This window comes from Salvelinus sp. IW2-2015, linkage group LG23, assembly GCF_002910315.2.
Source record: "Salvelinus sp. IW2-2015 linkage group LG23, ASM291031v2, whole genome shotgun sequence".
Lineage (NCBI taxonomy): Eukaryota > Metazoa > Chordata > Actinopteri > Salmoniformes > Salmonidae > Salvelinus > Salvelinus sp. IW2-2015.
This window is the reverse complement of record NC_036863.1, coordinates 30,948,550-30,955,201: the sequence shown is the minus strand read 5'-3', so window position 1 is coordinate 30,955,201 and position 6,652 is coordinate 30,948,550.

The window sequence follows — 6,652 nt, the reverse complement described above, 5'->3', positions numbered from 1 at the left end:
GTAAAGCCTCTGTGTGATGGGGTTGTGCAACGCAAATGGCAATAACAAGTCTACATACAGAGTGGAATTCACCAAAACAACAGTCAAAATGCTTAATATAAGACCTACAGTCCGTGCTCCCAAATACTGGAAAAAGTGTGATTCATTAGGTTACATGATCACCACAGTAGCCCCACACAGCTATAAAAATAAATTATGCAATTATATGGTCATTAAATAACACAACAGCATGGCATATTTAGATAGTGGAATAGGCCTAACCTAAATCATATTTACTTTCTATTTTGCAGCTCAGGCGGTTATACTTGGCTCTTCTGTGTCTTTATATTATCATTCTCACACAAGTCATTTGCTGAAGGCCCAAGCCTATACTATGCCATCTACTGCTATAACGTCATTATCGAATGCCGTTCTAAAACAAGCTCTAGACTTTTATTTTGGAAATGAAACCAGAAGCTCTAGCCTAGACTCTAATGTCTGGGCTAGAGTTGGGTGATTGACTAGCTAACTTCGACTAGCTACGTTCGGTTCATGTCCATTGAGCACTACAACAATGCTCCTATTTCCACTCAGCGCTACAACAAGCACTGCAGCAGTAATGAATGAGTAGGAAAATGTATCTACAGGCTTGCGTTGTTGTTATTATTAGCGGCTTGGGTATTTTTTGATATTGAGAAATATTTCACTTTCTCTGTTCATAGGAGTAACAACATTAATTTGTGCATGAGTCAGAAATAATGCGATGAGACTCAAGTTTCGCCATCGGCTGGAAGACGGTCTCCCCTTTGGTCAGTGTCAGTGTAGGAAAGGGAGAGCGGAGTGATGTTGAGAGACGGACCCTCAGTCTGCTGCTCTCTCCCTCATCTTACCCTGACCAACAGATGCAGGCACCATCAGCCCAGTGAAATATATATATTTTTTTAATGTATGGTCAATCAGCTGTGCTTCACAACAAAACAAAAAAGATCTATTACCGGTGTGATCATATAGCCTACCTCAAATGTTTAAATATATATTTTTGAAATGGCTGAAAAACAATGCATTGGCAGGGCAATTCAAGCAAAGCCAATATGCGCTGATAATATATTGGGCCTATAGCTTAAAGCACAAACCTCATTGCTACAGTACTGTTTTTAATTGGTTAATGTTGCATAGGCTTACATTTTTTAAGCGGTAGATCTCGGTTTGCTTTTTGATTCAAAGTGATCGTGACTCAGAAAAGGTTGGTGACCACTGTTCTAGAGTTTTCCCTGTTAACACTATCAACGTTTCCCTTTACTGTGGCAATTGTGATCGAAACAGCACAATATTAGCCACTTTCAATGCAACATACCGAAACAAAACAAAATACTCTATGCAAGAGATTTTGATGTAGGCAGAACGCATCGGAGTAGGATTCTACTGCATTTACACACACTACTCAGCCCGTGAAACAAATATGAAATGTCAGAATAATAGTAGAGAGAATGATTTATTTCAGCTTTTGTTCCTTTCATCACATTCCCAGTGGGTCAGAAGTTTACATACACTCAATTAATATTTGGTAGCATTGCCTTTAAATTGTTTAACTTGGGTCAAACGTTTCGGGTAGCCTTCCACAAGCTTTCCACAATAAGTTGGATGAATTTTGGCCCATTCCTCCTGACAGAGCTGGTGTAACTGAGTCAGGTTTGTAGGCCTACTTACTCGCACATGCTTTTTCAGTTCTGCCCACAAATGTTCTATGGGATTGAGGTCAGGGCTTTGTGATAGCCACTCCAATACCTTGACTTTGTTGTCCTTAAGCCATTTTGCCACAACTTTGGAAGTATGCTTGTGGTCATTGTCCATTTGGAAGACCCATTTGCGACCAAGCTTTAACTTCCTGACTGATGTCTTGAGATGTTGCTTCAATATATCTACATAATTTTCCTTCTTCATGAGGCCATCCATTTTGTGAAGTGCATCTGTCCCTCCTGCAGCAAAGCAAAGCACCCCCACAACATGATGCTGCCACCCCTGTGCTTCACGGTTGGGATGGTGTTCTTCGGCTTGCAAGCCTCCCCCTTTTTCCTCCAAACATAATGATGGTCATTATGGCCAAACAGTTCTATTTTTGTTTCATCAGACCAGAGGACATTTCTCAAAAAGGTACGATCTTTGTCCCCATGTGCAGTTGTAAACCGTAGTCTGGCTTTTTTATGGGGCTTCTTCCTTGCTGAGTGGCCTTTCAGGTTCTGTCGATATAGGACTCGTTTTACTGTGGATATAGATACTTTTGTACCTGTTTCCTCTAGCATCTTCACAAGGTCCTTTGCTGTTGTTCTAGGATTGATTTGCACTTTTCGCACCAAAGTACGTTCATCTCTAGGAGACAGAATGCGTCTCCTTCCTGAGCGGTATGATGGCTGCGTGGTCCCATGGTGTTTATACGTGCATACTATTGTTTGTACAGATGAACGTGGCACCTTCAGGAGTTTGGAAATAGCTCCCAAGGATGAACCAGACTTGTGGAGGTCTACAATTTTGGACTGATTTGGCTGATTTCTGTTGATTTTCCCATGATGTCAAGCAAAGAGGCACTGAGTTTGAAGGTAGGCCTTGAAATACATCCACAGGTACACCTCCAATTTACTCAAATTATGTCAATCAGCCTATCAGAAGCTTCTAAAGCCATGCCATAATTTTCTGGAATTTTCCAAGCTGTTTAAAGGCACAGTCAACTTAGTGTATGTAAACTTCTGACATACTGGAATTGTGATACAGGGAATTATAAGTGAAATAATCTGTCTGTAAACAATTGTTGGAAAAATGACTTGTGTCATGCACACAGTAGATGTCCTAACCGACTTGCCAAAACTATAGTTTGTTCACAAGAAATTTGTGGAGTGGTTGAAAAACGAGTTTTAATGACTCCAACCGACTTCCAATGTAAGTAGCCAATAGGCAGAGAGTAGCATAATTTGTCTGATTCTCTGTTATAATGGTATGGGAATAATACTTTATTTTAGATGGCTAAGTGGATTCTTGCATCAAACAACATTTTCAGTCACCTCTTTGTCTGAATAACAAGTGGATAAACAGGTTAATGTCAAACCTGCATGTTTTTTCCAAAGTCTCTTGGAATGTACATTGAACACCACACATTGGCTGCTACTGTAGACTGAATGATAGAACAGCTAGTTCCATGTTAAAATGTTATGAGATGGGTCTCCCGAGTGGCGCAGAGGTCTAAGGCATTGCATTGCAGTGCTAGACGTGTTACTACAGACCTGGGTTCATTCCCACAGGACTGCACATAATTGGCCCAGTGTCGTCCGGGTTAGGCAGGGGGGCTTTATTTGGCTCAATGCGCTCTAGCAACTCCTTGTGGTGGGCTGGGTGCCTGCAGGCTGACCCCGGTCGCCAGTTGAACAGTGTTTCCTCCGACATATTGGTGCGGCTGGCTTCCGGGTCAAGCTGGCGGGTGTTAAGGAGCACGGTTAGGCGGGTCATGATTTGGAGGACGCATGACTCCACCTTTGCCTTTCCCAAGCCGGTTGGGATCACCCAGAAAAAATGTTGCATTCCTTCACAAAAAAGTCCATAATCAATACCTTAAACTGCCTGAACAGCACCAGAACATCAAGATGAAATGCATGTTGCATTTTGTTGCAGCAATACGGTGCATTAAAACTAAAAGCAGATTTACCTTACTCAGTGGAACCTCGAATTAACCAATCCTGTAAATGGGTTCGGCAACTCAGGTGTCTATACTTCAACATCAAAGTTACAGTAGACGGAAGTTTATGACGTAGGGCCTTGTAAACAAAAAGGGAGTAATGTAGAGATCACGGGTCTTTAGCGAAGTCCAGCCTTTAGATACAGGATGCAGTGATGAGTGTCAAAACTGACACCTGTAACTAAACGAAGGGCACTATGGTAGATGGCATCCAAAGATTTAAGAGTAGTAGCAGCTGCACTTTGATAAATAATATAGTAATAATCAAGAACAGATAAAAAGGTTGACTGAATAATCTACTTCCTACCGCTTAGAGAAAGGCACAATCTATTTCTGTAGAAAAAGCCAACTTAAAGTGTTAGCTTCTTAACCAGCTCATCTACATGTTTTTTTAAAGTAAAATCCATATAAATCCAAATCCATATAAATCCAGTATTTATATGCGGGAACATGGTCGATTGGAGAACCATCTAATGAGTGAACATATAATTAATCTCAAACATTCTTACAAGAGAATGTATTTTGTTTTGCCCCTATTTAGCACAAGTTTTAATCACCAAGGGATTCCTGCAAGCTATAAAATCTGACTGTAGTTCTGAGACAACAGTCAGGGCAATAGCATACATAATAGTATCATCTGCATGTAGATGATCCGCATTTTTAACAGACTAACCAATGGTATTTATATACAGTTGAAGTTGGAAGTTTATATACACTTAGGTTGGAGTCATTAAAACTCGTTTTTCAACCACTCCACAAATTCTTGTTAACAAACTATAATTATGGCAAATGGGTTAGGACATCTACTTTGTGCATGACACAAGTCATTTTTCCAACAATTGTTTACAGACAGATTATTTCACTTATAATTCACTGTGTCACAATTCCAGTGGGTCAGAAGTTACATATACTAAGTTGACTGTGCCTTTAAACAGGCTTTAGAAGCTTCTGATAGGCTAATTGACATAATTTGAGTCAATTGGAGGTGTATCTGTTAATGTATTTCAAGGCCTACCTTTAAACTCAGTGGCTATTTGCTTGACATCATGGGAAAATCAAAAGATGGCAGCGTCATGTTGTGGGGGTGCTTTGCTGCAGGAGGGACTGGTGCACTTCACAAAATAGATGGTATCATGAGGGAGGATAATATTGTGGATATATTGAAGCAACATCTCAAGACATCAGTCAGGAAGTTAAGGCTTGGTCGCAAATGGGTCTTCCAAATGGACAATGACCCCAAGCATACTTCCAAAGTTGTGGCAAAATGGCTTAACATGCTGACCAGACTGGACACGTCGCGTGCGCGAGCGTCGCAAAATAAATTTAGAAATCCATGTTATTCAATTATTGCACCCACACTGCTCGCGCGCGCCAACGAGCGTCTGCGATGCCAAGGGCTAAAATAGAAGTCATTCCTATTTATGACGCAGATCGCGGTGCAAGTCCTGCCTCTCCCATCTCCACGTTGGTTTATAGAAGCAGGTACCCACGTGCCTTCTCCTCATTGGTTATACCCACGTGGGTGATTGAAAGATGAAATGATTTGCCGGTTGTTGTGGTAAAAGTGTAGATGCCATTTACCATATAAGTTCAAAGATGAAAAAACCTGGAAGGAGGAGAGATGACTAGAAATCATTCATTGGCCGTTTTATGTGTGGATTTTATGTGTGGATTAATTGTCGGAGTAGAAGACCTTGTGCATTTCAGGTAAAATAACAACTCAATGTTTATATCCCAGGACAAATTAGCTAGCAACAGCAAGCTAGCTAAATAGGACAAACTAGCTAGCAAGTGCAAGCTAACTAGCTAAATTGCCATACATGTTTAATGCTTTTCGACCTGTCTCCAAATTAATGTAATTGGTTCAGAGTTTGTTTTGATATTTTAACCTGCGTGTCGTGATCGCGTTTGGTGTAGGGGGACAAAATACATTTATGCACGATAGCGCACGCGCGCAGCCGGTTTGGGTTCCGTGTAAGGACAAGAAAGTCAAGGTATTGGAGTGGCCATCACAAAGCCCTGACCTCAATCCTATAGAAAATGTGTGGGCAGAACTGAAAAAGCGTGTGCGAGCAGGGAGGCCTACAAACCTGACTCAGTTACACCAGCTCTGTCAGGAGGAATGGGCCAAAATTTACCCAACTTATTGTGGGAAGCTTGTGGAAGGCTACCCAAAACATTTGACCCAAGTTAAACAATTTAAAGGCAATGCTACCAAATACTAATTGAGTGTATGTGAACTTCTGACCCACTGGGAATGTGATGAAAGAAACAAAAGCTGAAATAAATCATTCTCTTTCCTATTATTCTGACATTTCACATTCTTAAAATAAAGTGGTGATCCTAACTGACCTAAGACAGGGAATTTTTACAAGAATTAAATGTCAGGAATTGTGAAAAACTGAGTTTAAATGTATTTGGCTAAGGTGTACGTAAACTTCCAACTTCAACTGTAAATCGTGAAGAGAATACAGTACGTCCCAAAATCAACKCCTGTGGTACACCTTTATGTACTTCAAGAAATTCAGACTTAACCCCATGAATCACGATGGCCTAAATTCTGTCACTAAGATAATCATGAACAGGGGTCAGAGCTCAGGCACATCGGGGACAACTTATTTTTTTTTTAAATAGCATGATCAATTGTATCAAAAGCTTTTGACAGGTCCACAAACAAAGCAGCACATTTCACTTTAGTGTCTAAAGTGTTGACAAGAGCATTAACAACTAAAATGGATGCTTTAATAGTGCTATGCCCAGGCCTAAACCCTGATTGGTTTACATTCAAAATTCATTTATCAGATAAAAAAGAGCAAGGTTGTACATTTATCTAAGATTCAAGAATTTTATCTAGATAAGAAAGCCTTTAAATTGGGCGATAATTGTTAAGATCACTACTATCCACACCCTTATTGAGTGGCAGCACAAAAGCTGATTCCCATACTTTTGGAA